Source organism: Hyperolius riggenbachi, chromosome 4 (assembly GCF_040937935.1).
Source record: "Hyperolius riggenbachi isolate aHypRig1 chromosome 4, aHypRig1.pri, whole genome shotgun sequence".
Classification (NCBI taxonomy): domain Eukaryota; kingdom Metazoa; phylum Chordata; class Amphibia; order Anura; family Hyperoliidae; genus Hyperolius; species Hyperolius riggenbachi.
This window is the reverse complement of record NC_090649.1, coordinates 177983418-178001316: the sequence shown is the minus strand read 5'-3', so window position 1 is coordinate 178001316 and position 17899 is coordinate 177983418. Positions and strand designations below refer to the sequence as shown.

The 17899-nt window shown below is 43.4% G+C and overlaps 1 long non-coding RNA gene across 1 annotated transcript in view; it reads right to left on the bottom strand.

Moving 5' to 3' along the window:
• Positions 1–16877, bottom strand: part of LOC137570598 (uncharacterized) — a 28421-nt gene extending 11544 nt beyond the window's left edge. The window contains exon 1 of the long non-coding RNA XR_011031099.1: positions 16662–16877. This is a non-coding gene — a long non-coding RNA (uncharacterized lncRNA). The remainder of the gene's footprint in view (positions 1–16661) is intronic.
• Positions 16878–17899: the final 1022 nt, after the last annotated feature.

Sequence of the window (17899 nt, the reverse complement as noted above, 5' to 3'; positions counted from 1 at the left end):
GATGAAGATGAAGAAGAAGATGAAGAAGAAGATGAAGAAGAAGAAGATGATGAAGAAGAAGAAGATGAAGAAGATGAAGAAGAAGATGAAGAAGAAGAAGATGAAGAAGAAGAAGAAGATGAAGAAGAAGAAGAAGAAGATGAAGAAGATGAAGATGAAGAAGAAGAAGATGAAGAAGATGAAGAAGATGAAGATGAAGAAGATGAAGATGAAGAAGATGGAGAAGAAGAAGAAGATGAAGAAGAAGATGATGATGAAGAAGATGAAGATGAAGAAGAAGATGATGATGAAGAAGATGAAGATGAAGAAGAAGATGATGATGAAGAAGATGATGATGATAAGAAGAAGATGATGATGAAGAAGATGATGATGAAGAAGATGATGATGATGAAGAAGAAGAAGATGAAGAAGATGATGAAGAAGAAGAAGAAGAAGAAGAAGAAGAAGAAGAAGAAGATATGGAAGAAGAAGAAGAAGATATAGAAGATAAAGAAGAAGAAGTATATACAGTACTGAACAACATTTTGGACACAACTTCTCTTTCCACCTTTTTTTTTTTAAAGGAACATCCCCACATACTCACTTGCTGTTGTTACTTGGAAAAAAAGATGTTTCTTGCATCATTCACCCTCAAAACAAGTGTTGGAAGCTATTTAAGGCCAATTCGAATAGTCAGCTCGAATAATGAGCTCGAATGCCGACTCGAATAGTGAGCTCAAAGTCCGAGGTCGAATCGAATAGTAAAAAAAATTCGATTTGAATATTCAACCGAACGCGAATAATTTACTATTCGAATTCGACCAAACTCGAATAATAAAAAGGGGTATCCGAGCATCACTATTTGCCGCATTTAAATGTATACTATTTTTCCTTTCAAATTTTAAAATCGATTTTCTCAAAAACTATAAGGTCTTTTTGGAAAAAAAAACCCTCTTGTTCCCACTGTTCTTATTAACATATTCTGCAATTTTGGTGTTACTACCATGTAAGGGGGCTTTGCTATTAACTGCTAAAGTCGGCAGGTTTTGGCGGCTTTTTAATCACGAATATTTTTTTGTTTGAAAATTTTAAATTGATTTTCTCAAAAACTAAAAGTTATAGCCACATCTCACCTTTATAATCCATGCAATTTTGGTGATTGTAGCATGTATGGGGGCTTTGCTATTACATAAACCGCTTTTCCATGATTGCCTCATTCATGGTAAAAAATCTGGGTCGAATTCATGAGTCCGTTTTAAATTCGGAAATTAATCACGCCATTTCCGGATTTTTTTTCAACCACGGCTGAATAGTCGAATCCGTGATTGGGGGGTATCCGAGCATCACTGCTACTGGTATGCTTAGCAATTCACGATTGCATATGTCATGCAAGAACATGTTCAGCATTACATTGCAAGATGCGGGAAGGCACTGCTGTATGTGGATCACACACCAGGCATGATTTACTAAACCGTGATTACTTAAATATCACACCTTATCAAAGATATCACACCTTATCAAAGTTAACATGCCTTATCAGAGTAGCATAGCGAGCGCTACAAACTTATGCCTGCTAATTGGCAATGACACTCGTCCTACCCTGAGCCCCTGCAGGTTCGTAGTGCTCGCTATGCTACTCTGATAAGGCGTGTTAACTTTGATAAGGTGTGATATCTTTTCATAAGGTGTGATATCTTTTCATAAGGTGTGATATTTTTTCATAAGGTGTGATATATTTGATAAGGTGTGATATTTGAGTTATCACAGTTTAGTGAATCAAGCCCACTATGTTCAGCGAACCAGCTAATTTTAGCACAGCGCTGTGCAGATTGTTTTAGCACAGCGCTGTATGTCTGATTTAAATGCCTGGAGTTTCAGCCGGGCACCGCACATATTAGTAAAAAAGTAGTTTGGCTACTAGCAATGGCCAGTGCCTGAATTACGTGCCATACGAGTTGCTACAACTCAGAGCGGGAATAGTAATCAGCACAGGCGCAGAGTTTCTGCATGAGCAGGGCGAGCCATTTTTCAGCTTCACCCTGCACCAAGATGGCCCGCGCTGAGAATAAATAGACCCATCTAGGGTGTGTCATGACTGACAGCACCGCCCATAGAGCTTGATTCACTAAACCGTGATAACCCAAATATCACACCTAACCAAAGATATCACACCTTATCAAAGTTAACATACCTTATCAGTGTAGAATAGCGAGCTCTACGAACCCGCAGGGGCTCAGGGCAGGACGAGTGCCATTGCCAATTAGCAGGCATAAGTTCTTCACTGTGCTACTCTGATAAGGTGTGTTAACTTTGCAAAGGTGTGATATCTTTGATAAGGTGTGATTTGAGTTATCATGGTTTAGTGAATCAAGCCCATAGTGTGAGTGAGCCCTAAAAAGGTAATGCTGGACTTTGCAGTAGTTTTAGTAACGTATCTATGGTTTCCTTTTAGCCTATTACACAAAATGTTGGTGGTTCTCTACAGCAGAAATTAACGAATGCCCTGTTTGGCTAGTGATTCAATGCTAAACATCCACAAAAATGTATTCACCAGTATGTATGTGGCATACACAGTACAGTACGGTGATGTCCAAAGGTAAAAGACAGAGACATATTTTATTATATTATATAATTTGCATCTTAATTACTATAGAAAGAAATTACCTTTTTATTTATTTTTAGATAGTTATCAGAATTTGTATTATTTCATAGTCCTGGTGGTTCCCGAGATAGGATTTGGTATATGAAGCTATCTCGGGAACCAGCAAGGTTCAGAGGTACCTGGTCTTAAATATCAGCAGCATAATTTATTCTGAAACAAAGGAGGAGCTTCATGTGATGGAGTGCTGTAACGATAGCGCAGTAGATTTGGGCACAGCCGTCACCGCCAGCAATAGCTGAAAGCTAAACTATGTCTTTCCCCCACTATCCATGGCAGCTTGGAGGGGGAATAGTAATTAACGCTGGGACTTGTGTAGGAGCAGGGTAAGCGGTTTATCAGCTTTACCCTGCGCCCAAATCTCCCGGCGGCTGAATAATAGGTATGCGCATGTGATATCATTACCCACAAGGCTGTCCATCCTAGGCTGAATTTTAACCTTTGTGCCTTCTTCTGTCTTCCTGTGCCTCCTTCTGTCCCCCTTTATGCCTCCTTCTTAGAGTTGAGCCGAAATTTTCGTTATTTCGCATTACTATAATTACGCATGCGAAATTTGCGATTACGATGCAAAATTACGGTAGCGTAATTGCCATTAAAATCGTAATTGAAAATACCGTAAGCGTAATTTTCAACGCGTAATTTCGCGTTTCGTTCATGCCGTAATTTCGCATTAAACGCTACCGTAATTTCGCGTTAAACCGTGACGCTCCGTATAATGTAAAAAAGCCGCCGACTTTAAGGGTTAATAGCAAAGCCCCCTTAAATGCCAAGAGCCTCAAATTTAGGGAATATATTAAGGAGATCAGGAGGAATAAGAGGAAAAATTTTTTTTTCAAAAAGACCTTATAGTTTTTGAGAAAATCGATGTTAAAGTTTCAAAGTAAAAATGTATACATTTAAAAACCCGCCGACTTTAACGGTTAATAGCAAAGCCTGCTTAAAGTTTAGGAACACCAAATTCCCAGGGTATATTAAGGGGATCAGTGGGAATAAGAGGAAAAAATTTTTTTTCAAAAAGACCGTATAGTTTTTGAGAAAATCGATTTTTAAGTTTCAAGGGCAAAAATGTCTTTTAAATGCGGAAAATGTCAGTTTTTTTTGCACAGGTAACAATAGTGTATTATTTTCATAGATTCCCCCAAGTGGGAAGAGTTTTACTTACTTCGTTCTGAGTGTGGGAAATATAAAAAAAAATGACGTGGGGTCCCCCCTCCCAGACCTCTTTAACCCCTTGTCCCCATGCAGGCTGGGATAGCCAGAATGCGGAGCACCGGCCGCGTGGGGCTCTGCACCCTGACTATACCAGCCCGCATGGTCCATGGATTGGGGGGTCTCGGAAGGGGAGGGGCAGCCAAGCTTTCCCCTCCCCCTCCGAGCCCTTGTCCAATCCAAGGACAAGGGGCTCTTCTCCACCTCCGATGGGCGGTGGAGGTGGAGGCCGCGATTTCCTGGGGGGGGGGTTCATGGTGGAATCTGGGAGTCCCCTTTAAAAAGGGTCCCCCAGATGCCCACCTCCCCTCCCAGGAGAAATGAGTATAGAGGTACTTGTACCCCTTACCCATTTCCTTTAAGAGTTAAAAGTAAATAAACACACAAACACTTAGAAAAAGTATTTTAATTGAACAAAAAACATAACCACGAAAAAAGTCCTTTAATATTCTTAATTAACCATTAATACTTACCTGTCCCTTTAAATAAATGATCCCTCGAAATAGCCTCGGAAATGTTCTATCAGTTACAATGTAACAAAGTTATTACAATGTAACAACTTTGTTACATTGTAACTACGCCGCACCCGACGTCACTCGCCGCTCAGTCGCCGCATACGGTTCCTTCAAATCAGAAGGAACCCCATTGGTCTGCTAAGGACCAATGGGGCTCCTTGGAGCCCAAATTCAAAGATGCTTCTCAGAGCTCTGAGCTATATAGCTCAGAGCTCTGTCGGGTCCGTGCAGCGCAGACGCGTATGCGGCGGCTGAGCAGCGAGTGACGTCGGGTGCGGCGTAGTTACAATGTAACAAAGTTGTTACATTGTAATAACTTTGTTACATTGTAACTGATAGAACATTTCCGAAGCTATTTCGAGGGATCATTTATTTAAAGGGACAGGTAAGTATTAATGGTTAATTAAGAATATTAAAGGACTTTTTTCGTGGTTATGTTTTTTGTTCAATTAAAATACTTTTTCTAAGTGTTTGTGTGTTTATTTACTTTTAACTCTTAAAGGAAATGGGTAAGGGGTACAAGTACCTCTATACTCATTTCTCCTGGGAGGGGGGGTGGGCATCTGGGGGACCCTTTTTAAAGGGGACTCCCAGATTCCACCATGAACCCCCCCCCAGGAAATCGCGGCCTCCACCTCCACCGCCCACCGGAGGTGGAGAAGAGCCCCTTGTCCTTGGATTGGACAAGGGCTCGGAGAGGGAGGGGAAAGCTTGGCTGCCCCTCCCCTTCCGAGACCCCCCAATCCATGGACCATGCGGGCTGGTATAGTCAGGGTGCGGAGCCCCACGCGGCCGGTGCTCCGCATTCTGGCTATCCCAGCCTGCATGGGGGACAAGGGGTTAAAGAGTTCTGGGAGGGGGGACCCCACGTCGTTTTTTTTTATATTTCCCACACTCAGAACGAAGTAAGTAAAACTCTTCCCACTTGGGGGAATCTATGAAAATAATTCACTATTGTTACCTGTGCAAAAAAAACCTGACATTTTCCGCATTTAAAAGACATTTTTGCCCTTGAAACTTAAAAATCGATTTTCTCAAAAACTATAAGGTCTTTTTGAAAAAAAAAAATTTCCTCTTATTCCCACTGATCCCCTTAATATACCCTAGGAATTTGGTGTTCCTAAACTTTAAGCAGGCTTTGCTATTAACCGTTAAAGTCGGCGGGTTTTTAAATGTATACATTTTTACTTTGAAACTTTAACATCGATTTTCTCAAAAACTATAAGGTCTTTTTGAAAAATAATTTTTCCTCTTATTCCTTCTGATCTCCTTAATATATTCTCCAAATTTGAGGCTCTTAGCATTTAAGGGGGCTTTGCTATTAACCCTTAAAGTCGGCGGCTTTTTTACATTATATGGAGCGTTACGGTTTAACGCGAAATTACGGTAGCGTTTAATGCGAAATTACGGCATGAACAAATACCCATTGTAATGCAAAAATTACGCTTACGCGAAATTTCGCGAAATCCTTCTTCATTACGATTATGTACTTACGGCCATAATCGTAATTACACTAATTACGCGAAATTTCGCGAAATCGTAATTACGTCATTACGCTCATCTCTACTCCTTCTGGCCCCATGTGCCTCCTTCTGGCCCCATGTGCCTCCTTCTGTCCCTTGTGCCTCCTTCTGTCTCCTTGTGCTACCTCTTCCCTCCTGTGCATCTCTTTGCCCCACTTTTCCTGGGCTCCTTCTGTTCCAGGCAGAAGCACAGCACTGGTGAGCGCACAGCTTCTGCGGCGCTGTACTCTGCATTTACACACTAAGCTGAGGGAATGCAGGAAGGGTGCATGCAACAAAATGTAACAAGGATCAGTGGGATGTTTGTATCTCAGGGACTCCCTGTATTAAGCATCCACCTTATACACCACATGGTTCATATATTCTTTAGTGTATGCATGTTTTTTTCTTCGGAGGGAGGTGACGCAGGACTTCCAGCCTGGAGTGACTAAAAGGTTAGAAACGGCCCTGTATCGTGGTAACGGAGTAAATGCTGCTGAGCCATTATAAAGATGCAGAACATTTTAAAGAGCTTTTAAATAGCCGCTTATATATTTCCACCGTTAAGATGGATTAATAAGTTGTTTTCAGTGAAAGCACAATGTGAGTGAAATGACCTCCGTGTGCATGCCACCAAGTTACTGTTATTTTGCTACTTTATTGTTGCTAGTTTGTCATTATTTTAATGCTAAAGGTGATAAAGTTATTTCACTACTCTGCACATAAACATTGCAGTTAGCATGATTTAATTAGATTTTTATGAATAAACAAATGAACACCTGAGAGGTTTATGTGGAAAACTGCAAAATAGCTTTCGATTCCAAAGTCAGGTTTTGCCTTCCTTTAACTGTTTTGTTTCATAGCACAGGCATGAATAAATTATTTTTACCACTTGCAAATGCAGAAACTATTACATTATATACACTGATCAGTGAATGCATCAAAACCACCCACCTAATATTGGATGGGATTGCCTTATGCTTCAGGAACAGCTCTGACCCAGTACAAGGCGTCTGTAGATCTTCTGTAGTATAGCACTAGGATGTTAGGAGCGTTGAGCAAAAATGTCAAAAAATGTTTTTGCATGTATTTTCCCCGACACATTTACTTATATATTTATTGAATTAATTATTATCATTGTCATCATAGTGTATGATCACTATCAGGGCAGATTCTAGGCTAAATTTCCCCCAGGGCGAGGGTGTAAAAATCCCCCCCCCCCATATGGAGCCAGGCATAGGTGCCCGCAGTACAGGTTAGCTACGTAGGTGCCTCCAGTATGGGGTAGCCCGTATAGTTGCCACCAGTGTGGGTTAGATAGGTAGGTGCCCCCAGTATGGGTTAGATGGGTTGGTTCCCCCAGTATATGTTACATAGGTAGGTTCCCCCAGTATGGGTTAGATAGGTAGGTGCCCCCAGTATAGGTTAGATAGGTAGGTTCCCCCAGTATGGGTTAGATAGGTAGGTTCCTGCAGTTTAGGTTATATAGGTAGGTTCTCGCAGTATAGGTTCGATAGATAGGTTCCCCCAATATGGGTTAGATAGGTAGATTCCCCCAGTATGGGTTAGAAAGGTAGGTTCCTGCAGTTTAGGTTATATAGGTAGGTTCCCCCAGTATGGGTTAGATAGGTAGGTTCCTGCAGTTTAGGTTATATAGGTCGGTTCCCACAGTATAGGTTCGATAGGTATGTTCCCCCAATATGGGTTAGATAGGTAGGTTCCCCCAGTATGGGTTAGATAGGTAGGTTCCCGCAGTATAGGTTAGTTAGGTAGGTTCCCCCAGTATAGGTTAGTTAGGTAGGTTCCCGCAGTATAGGTTAGTCAGGTAGGTTCCCCCTTATAGGTTAGTTAGGTAGGTTCCCGCAGTATAGGTTAGTTAGGTAGGTTCCCACAGTATAGGTTAGTTAGGTAGGTTCCCGCAGTATAGGTTAGTTAGGTAGGTTCCCGCAGTATAGGTTAAATAGGTAGGTTCCCGCAGTTTAGGTTATATAGGTAGGTTCCCACAGTTTGGGTTAGTTAGGTAGGTTCCCACAGTTTAGGTTAGTTAGGTAGGTTCCCCCAGTATAGGTTAGTTAGGTAGGTTCCCGCAGTATAGGTTAGTTAGGTAGGTCCCCGCAGTATAGGTTAGTTAGGTAGGTTCCCCCAGTATAGGTTAGTTAGGTAGGTGCCCCGCAATATAGGTTAGTCAGGTAGGTTCCCCCAGTATAGGTTAGTTAGGTAGGTTCCCCCAGTATAGGTTAGTTAGGTAGGTTCCCGCAGTATAGGTTAGTTAGGTAGGTTCCCACAGTATAGGTTAAATAGGTAGGTTCCCGCAGTTTAGGTTATATAGGTAGGTTCCCGCAGTTTGGGTTAGTTAGGTAGGTTCCCGCAGTTTAGGTTAGTTAGGTAGGTTCCCCCAGTATAGGTTAGTTAGGTAGGTTCCCGCAGTATAGGTTAGTTAGGTAGGTTCCCGCAGTATAGGTTAGTTAGGTAGGTGCCCCACAATATAGGTTAGTCAGGTACGTTCCCCCAGTATAGGTTAGTTAGTTAGGTTCCCCCAGTATAGGTTAGTTAGGTAGGTTCCCGCAGTTTAGGTTAGTTAGGTAGGTTCCCCCAGTATAGGTTAGTTAGGTAGGTTCCCGCAGTATAGGTTAGTTAGGTAGGTTCCCGCAGTATAGGTTAGTTAGGTAGGTTCCCCCAGTATAGTTTAGTTAGGTAGGTGCCCCGCAATATAGGTTAGTCAGGTAGGTTCCCCCAGTATAGGTTAGTTAGGTAGGTTCCCCCAGTATAGGTTAGTTAGGTAGGTTCCCGCAGTATAGGTTAGTTAGGTAGGTTCCCGCAGTATAGGTTAAATAGGTAGGTTCCCGCAGTTTAGGTTATATAGGTAGGTTCCCGCAGTTTGGGTTAGTTAGGTAGGTTCCCGCAGTTTAGGTTAGTTAGGTAGGTTCCCCCAGTATAGGTTAGTTAGGTAGGTTCCCGCAGTATAGGTTAGTTAGGTAGGTTCCCGCAGTATAGGTTAGTTAGGTAGGGGCCCCGCAATATAGGTTAGTCAGGTACGTTCCCCCAGTATAGGTTAGTTAGTTAGGTTCCCCCAGTATAGGTTAGTTAGGTAGGTTCCCGCAGTATAGGTTAGTTAGGTAGGTTCCCGCAGTATAGGTTAGTTAGGTAGGTTCCCGCAGTATAGGTTAAATAGGTAGGTTCCTGCAGTTTAGGTTATATAGGTAGGTTCCCGCAGTTTAGGTTATATAGGTAGGTTCCCGCAGTTTAGGTTAGTTAGGTAGGTTCCCGCAGTTTAGGTTAGTTAGGAAGGTTCCCGCAGTTTAGGTTAGTTAGGTAGGTTCCCGCAGTTTAGGTTAGTTCGGTATGGGCGCAGGAGCAGGAGGGAGTGGACACAATAGTAATAACTCACCTGCTTCCGCCGAACCCGCGCTGCTTCAATGTCCTTCCTTTCCCGGCATCTATCTCTTTAGTAACAGCGCTTCCTGTGATGACAATCGGTACGTCATCGCGGGGGGCGCTTTTACCAGGTGACGGACACCGGGAGAGGAAAGACATTGAAACTCCGGGGGAACGGATAAGGAAGGTGAGTATCTATTATGTCCGTTCCTCCGCTCCGGCGCCCCCCTCCTGCCGCACAATAAAGCGCCCCGGGCGATTGCACGTATCGCACGCCCATAGAAACGGGGCTGATCACTATAAACACTTTGTGGCTTTGTATTCTCAGCAGTGGTGGGCCGAAATTTTGCATATGCAAAATTTTGCATCAAAATTCTCAATTACGTATCGTAATTGTAATGCAAAATTCCAGAGAAATTCGTAATGAATTTCGTATGTAAGAGTAGTATTTCAAAATTTAGCATAATTTTGTGCCTACTTTAGAGGTTAATAGCAAAGCCCCCATACATGCTATTGCTACCAAAATTTCCACAATTTTTCAAAAAGACTTTGTAGTTTTTGAGAAACTTGATTTTAAAAATGCAAAGAATGTTTTTTAAACTGTCCTTTTTCTAAGTTTAAAAACCATTTTTTACTTGCATTTTTAAAATCCAGTTTCTCAAAAACTATAAGGTCTTTCTGCTAAAATGACTTGTACCCACGATTCTCCTTAACATATGCAGCAATTTTGGTGTCAATAGGGGGCTCTGCTATTCACTGCTAAATTCGGGAAGAAATTACATGAAATTTCACAAAATTTCACAAAATTGTATGCAAAATTACGAATGACTACACGAAACCAATTGAATTTGCAAATCGTAATTACGTGTAAGTGTAATTGTGAAAATTTACATGAAATTTAGCGAAATCATAATTTGTTGATTACAATCATCACTAATCCTCAGTTTTGTATTTTGTTATGTCCTTTATATTTTATCCATCATTCCTTGCAACCTCCCATTTTAAAATCCTCCCTAGTCCTCGACAGGGCTGTATTTAGGGTTTGGGCTCCCCTAGGCACCCCAAACCTAAGGCCCCCCCCCCCCCCCCCCCAGGAGGAGGACGTTGGCGGCGCGCGAAGCGCGCCTCGGCGAAAATTGGGCGTGGCCACAGAATGCAGTGGGCGTGTCCATAACACAGTGGGTGTGGTCAATTAAAATTTCCTAGTAAGAGTGCAGCCCAAAGTCGGTGGGGCCATGTTTTCTCCCCAGGTATGAGTAAAGTGACCCTAAAAAAGCAAGTAGGAAATGTCCCCCCCCCAAACCCGCCCCCCCCCACACACACACACACATTAGCCAGTGTTCTCTCGCACAAAATAGTGGTAGGTATTAGATTGTGAGATCCCCTGAGAAAAGTCAGTAACATGACTACGTTCTCTTCAAAGTGCTGCAGAAGATGCCAGTGCTATATAAATACATAAGAATATGGTAGGACATTAGACTATTGTAGGATTAGATTGTAAGCTCCTCAGAGGATAGTCAGTGACATGACTACATACTCTGAAGTACTGCTGAAGATGGCAGTACAATATAGTACAGTAGTATGGCAGCACGGTGGCGTAGTGGTTAGTGCTCTCGCCTTGCAGCACTGGGTCCCCGGTTCAAATCCCAGCCAGGTGAACATCTGCAAGGAGTTTGTATGTTCTCCCTGTGTGTGGGTTTCCTTAAGACACTCTGGTTTCCTCCCACATCCCAACAACATACAATACAGATAAGTTAATTGGCTTCCCCTAAAAATTGGCCCTAGACTACGATACTTACATACACATATGACTATGGTAGGGATTAGATTGTGAGCACCACTGTAGGACAGTTCGTGACAAGACAATATATACTCTGTACAGCGCTGCGTAATATGTTGGCGCTATATAAATAACTAGTATAAGTACAGTCAGTGGCGGCTCCAGGTTTTTTTTGGGAAGGTGCTATGCAGGGCTGGACCAGTTTTTGTGGCTATAACCTGCAGCGCGCGAAAAAATGGGCATAGCCATGACCAGATGAGGGCGGAGCTAACTGTAATTTAAGGTGAACCTGAGGTGAGAGTGATATGGAGGCTGCCATATTTATTTCCTTTTAAAGGGACACTTAAAGAGAATCTGTATTGTTAAAATCGCACAAAAGTAAACATACCAGTGCGTTAGGGGACATCTCCTATTCCCCTCTGTCACAATTTCGCCGCTCCCCGCCGCATTAAAAGTGGTTAAAAACAGTTTCAAAAAGTTTGTTTATAAACAAACAAAATGGCCACCAAAACAGGAAGTAGGTTGATGTACAGTATGTCCACACATAGAAAATACATCCATACACAAGCAGGCTGTATACAGCATTCCTTTTGAATCTCAAGAGATCATTTGTGTGTTTCTTTCCCCCCTGAGGGGGGAGTGCAAAGCAGAACCACAACACTGAAGAACTTGGCAGCCTTCCAGACACAGGCTGACAAGTCTGACAAGGGAAAGATACATTGATTTATTACAGAGACTGTGATAGTACAAAGTGCTGCAGTAAAGGTGGCCATACACTGGTCGATGTGCCATTAGATCGACCAGCTGACAGATCCCTATCTGATCGAATCTGATCAGAGAGGGATCGTATGGCTGCCTTTACTGCAAACAGATTGTGAATCGATTTCAGCCTGAAACCGATTCACCATCTGCTGAGCTGCTCCTGCCGCCTGTCCCCCCCCCCGTATACATTACCTGATGCTGGCTCCGGGTCCTCTTCTCCGCATTGCACGGCTCTGTTCCGGCTCCATTACGGCGCTTCCTGTGTTACTCCGTGACCAGGAAGTTCAAATAGAGCGCCCTCTATTTGAACTTCCTGGTCACTGCAGTGACACAGGAAGCGCCGGGATGGATGGAGCCGGAACAGAGCCGTGCAATGCGGAGAAGACGCCCGGGAGCCAGCCTCAGGTAATGTATACTTGATCGGATCGGCCGCCGCTAGCGACGCGCACTTTACCCGCGGGCGATCGAGGGTAATTTCCCGCACGGCGCGATCGACGGACCGATCCGATTTCGTGAGGAAATCGGATCGGCGGCTGCGTTTACCGCGAACGATTGGCAGCAGATTCGATCCCAGAATCGAATCTGCTGTCGAAACGGCCGGGAATCGAGCCAGTGTATAGCCTGCTTAAGCCAGAACACCTTAGAATAGCTTTTAGAACTTGTAGGATGATAAAAAACAGGATGCAATTTTTGTTACGGAGTCTCTTTAAGCCAAATAAAAAAAATAGTTTTACTTACCTGGGGCTTCTACCAGCCCTCTGAAGCTGTCCGGTGCCTACATAGACTCGCTCCGATGCTCCTGGCCCTGCCGGCAGCCACTTCCGGTTTTGGCGACAGGAGCCGACAGGCCGGGAACGCGAGTGATTCTTCGCGATCCTGGCCATAATAGCACCCTCTATGCTGTTATAGCATATAGCATATATCATATAACAGCATAGAAGGCGCTATTACGTCCAGGAATGCGAAGAATCACTCGCGTTCCCAGCCTATCGGCTCCTGTCGCCGAAACCTTAAGTGGCTGCCGGCAGGGCCAGGAGCATCAGAGCGAGTCTACATGGGCACCGGACAGCTTCATGGGGCTGGTAGAAGCTCCAGGTGAGTAAAACTCATTTTTTTTATTTGGCTTAAGTGACCCTTTAAACAATACTAGTTGCCTGGCAGCCCTGCTGATCTATTTGGCTGCAGTAGTGAACTGAATTACGCCAGAAACAAGCACGCAGCTAATCTTGTCAGTTCTGACAATATTGTCAGAAACCCCCGACCTGCTGCATGCTTGTTCAGGGTCTGTGGTTGAAAGAATTAGAGGCAGAGGACCAGCACGGCAGCCAGGCAACTGGTATTGCTTAAAATATTACTCTCACCTCGGGTTCCCTTTAAAAGTGCAACGCAAAGACAGTGGGCCCAAGTTTTGGTCACCCTTTCCCCAGAAAATTCACATAATTGTGCAGGTTTTCTCAAGAAAATACACGTGATGTGAACAGATTTGATCAGAAATACGAGCAATAATGTCAGCACAGATTTGATCAGAAATACGTGCAATAATGTCAGCAGATTTGATCAGAAATACGAGCCATAATGTCAGCAGATTTGATCAGAAATACGTGCAATAATGTCAGCAGATTTGATCAGAAATACGTGCAATAATGTCAGCAGATTTGATCAGAAATACGTGCAATAATGTCAGCAGATTTGATCAGAAATACGAGCAATAATGTCAGCAGATTTGATCAGAAATACGTGCAATAATGTCAGCAGATTTGATCAGAAATACGAGCAATAATGTCAGCAGATTTGATCAGAAATACATGCAATATTGTCAGCAGATTTGATAAGAAATACGAGCAATAATGTCAGCACAGATTTGATCAGAAATACGAGCAATAATGTCAGCAGATTTGATCAGAAATACGAGCCATAATATCAGCAGATTTGATCAGAAATACGTGCAATAATGTCAGCAGATTTGATCAGAAATACGAGCCATAATGTCAGCAGATTTGATCAGAAATACGTGCAATAATGTCAGCAGATTTGATCAGAAATACGTGCAATAATGTCAGCAGATTTGATAAGAAATACGAGCAATAATGTCAGCAGATTTGACCACAAATACGAGCAATAATGTCAGCAGATTTGATCAGAAATATGAGCCATAATGTCAGCAGATTTTATCAGAAATACGTGCAATAATGTCAGCAGATTTGACCACAAATACGAGCAATAATGTCAGCAGATTTTATCAGAAATACGTGCAATAATGTCAGCAGATTTGACCACAAATACGAGCAATAATGACAGCAGATTTGACCACAAATACGAGCAATAATGTCAGCAGATTTGATCAGAAATACGAGCCATAATGTCAGCAGATTTGATCATAAATACGTGCAATAATGTCAGCAGATTTGACCACAAATACGAGCAATAATGTCAGCAGATTTGACCACAAATACGAGCAATAATGACAGCAGATTTGACCACAAATACGAGCAATAATGTCAGCAGATTTGACCACAAATACGAGCAATCATGTCAGCAGATTTGACCACACATACGAGCAATAATGTCAGCAGATTTGACCACAAATACGAGCAATAATGACAGCAGATTTGACCACAAATACGAGCAATAATGACAGCAGATTTGACCACAAATACGAGCAATAATGTCAGCAGATTTGACCACAAATACGAGCAATCATGTCAGCAGATTTGACCACAAATACGAGCAATCATGTCAGCAGATTTGACCACAAATACGAGCAATCATGTCAGCAGATTTGACCACAAATACGAGCAATAATGACAGCAGATTTGACCACAAATACGAGCCATAATGTCAGCAGATTTGACCACAAATACGAGCAATCATGTCAGCAGATTTGTCCAGAAATAAGAGCAATAATGACAGCAGATTTGTCCAGAAATAAGAGCAATAATGACAGCAGATTTGACCACAAATACGAGCAATAATGACAGCAGATTTGTCCAGAAATAAGAGCAATAATGACAGCAGATTTGTCCAGAAATAAGAGCAATAATCATGTCAGCAGACTTAACTAGAAATACATTACCTTGTGACCTCGTCCCTCGTCCACCGCAAGAGGGAAACTCTGCATGCCGGCGCCGCCGCGTGGTCTAGTGACGTCACTAACTAGACCACACCAGCGGCATGCAGAGATCAGGATGACGTCCCTGCTGGCCGCTGCCACTCTGCTGTAGGGCGGGGGGACCCTCTGTGTGTGTGTGTGCTCTTCGCCGCACCCCAAGCTCTCGCCCCCCCCCCCCCCCCCCGCAAAAAAAAAATTATAAAAAAAGAATTTTTTTTAACTAAATTTACTATAGGTGCCCCCCCCCCCCCGAGGACCCGCCCATGGCACCGGCCCACGGGTGCCTCTTAATAGATACGGCCCTGGTCCTCGACCCGCACATGGCCGGTTTAAGTGGCAAGGGAGCCCCAGGGAAAATGTGGTAACCTGAGGGCCCCCTAAACCCCTGCCCCCTACACCCCCACCAACAAAGTCAGCCATTGAACCAGCAACTGATGACAAGGTGACAGTTTCTTGCAGATTGTAACGCACAGAATAGGGGCCGCTACATGCAGAACATGGGACAGACTTAGCAGCACAGAGTAGAGGGATACAGGTTGTCGCTCTTACTTCCAGCTCACAGGGCCATGTTTGGAGTTCGGAGTTCTGGATAAAACAGTTGCACGGTACGAGGAGCACGGTGCGTAGCAGTGCCGTACACTCATGCTGTCTCCTGTCAGACACATGGGCAGAGTAAGAGGAGGTGCCCGAGCCTCTCTGCAGCCTCAATTCATTCACAGAGAGTGTTAGTGACACAAGGAGGAGCAGTCGGTGTGGGTGGGGAGGGAAGACCTTCCAGGGGTCTGGGGGCATGGGAAGACTTGGCAGCGGTTGGGGGCCCTGGGGCAATTTCCCTCTTTGCCTTAATGGCAACACAGGCCCTATACCTGCACATGGGGAAGCAGTCCCTTTGCTATAGCAGTATGGTACTTTTACATGGCTTCATGGACATGCGGTAGTATTATCCTTGTATTTCCCACTTCCCATCCTTCTCTCATAAACGGACTGCCTCTTTATTCTGGCTAATAGTGTGGGCAGAGTGCCTATGCAGGGTGCCCATGCCACGCATCAGGTCCTGGGAGAGCTCCTCTCTCTTACCAGCCTCACTAATTCACCATTACTAGGTATTAGTAAGAATGGCTCTAGCAGCCTCACAAAAAGTTCTTCACATGGTTCCTCAAATTTTTGGCAAACCAGTTCCACGAATTGCATTGAAGTCAATAGTGCTGACTTTAGCGGATGATAACGAAGCCCCTATACATGCTATAATCACCAAATTTGATAGGTATGTAAAGAATAGGAAAATAATGGAAAAACAATTAATTGACAAATAATGTATTTACTCATAAGTATTGCAAATTTACATATAGTCACAGAAAAATAACTAAATTGCCTGCTTGGGGCAAGTTGCAATACTTTTGCTGGGGATTGCTGTACAGCCACAATACTGCTGCATAAGCATCCCTGGCAAATATATGTATTATTGCAAATGATGTGGACTTGTCAACCACTCAGGCTGGTATTGCCACAATTCAGAGCCCGGACCGCATGGGGATGCGAGTTGAAATAGCTCTGGGTGTGGAGCCCCATGTGGTCTGCGCTTCAAAGTCTGAGTATACCAGCCAGCATAGGAGACAAGGGGTTAAAGAGGCTTGGAGCTAACATATTAGGGCTCATTCACACTAGAGCAGTTGCAAAATGGACACGGTAAGCACATCCGTCAGGTGGATGTGTTCCTTCCATTTTGCATCTGCTGTAGCAACCTTCACCTGTCCATTCTACTTCCACCCACCTGCTTTGATAACGTGTCCAGTGTCGATCACGTCCACCCGTACGCATCGCCACTCATGTGTCCTGCTGCTCAGTCTCTAGTTACACAGCCCAGAGGATGGTAGGGGCAAATAGGAGACATTAGACCAATTCTCCATAGCAACAGGGAGAATTTTCATTGGTATATATCATAGATTTAGAGGCAGATAAACTGTTTTCTACGGTGGCTATGGACATATTTTTTTGCAGCAGGATTTGCAGTTTCTAGGGATTTGAAAAAAAAGATGTCATTGTTTTCAAGCAATTAACAGAAGCTTATACACATTAAAAATCAAAGCGCCAATGATCAATTTGACATTAATTTGTGCACATGCCCTAACCAAAGAGGCAGATAATGAAAGCAAAGATGCCTTTTATGAAAAACTAAAAGAAACATTTTGGAAACTGCAGAAATATTATGTTAAAATTCTTCTGGGAGATATGCATGCACAGATCGGTGAGGAAAAAGCGTTTATACAGAAGAATGGAATAGAAAGTGCTCAGGAAGTAACAAATGATAATGGCGCTAGGCTGATTGATTTTGCAATGGGAATGAATATGACAGCGAGTAGTACTTATTTCCCCCACAAGAACATTTATAAAGTAACATGGAGATCACCAGATAACAGAACGGAGAACCCAAGTTAAGCACATCTTAATGGATAGATGGCATGTTACTGATACCATTGATGTCTGCAGTTTCCATGGTACAGATATGGATACTGATCATTACCTTATAAAGGTAAAGAACAGTCATAGAATTTGTGTTGCTAAGAAGAAATCTGGGAGTAAACAAAAGAAGCCTGACATAGGAAAGAGTGAAAAACATTAAATTGTACTGGAAGCGACATGTCACATGTGATAGGATGAGATAAACATGCGTATGTACCGTGCAAAACATATTAATAACCAGGCTGTTTTACTTGCTTTAGGGCTGGTTCACACGGGCGTCTGCTGAGCTTTCGCTTGGCATTGCGTTCAAACGCCAGCGTTTAAATGCCAGCGTTTAAAAGCTAGCTTTTAAAGGCTTTTGGGAAGCGTTCAAGGCTAGCAATTCTGGTCTCTGCTATAGTTTCCTGGCGTTTACCGCCTCTGAAAGCAACATGTTGCTTTCGAGACTAGACGCAACGCCAGGATCTACCGCCAGGCTTTCATGAAAGCCTGCAAAAGCCAGCTCTAAACGCTCCCATTCACTTGCATGGGATGGCAGTAGATCCCAAA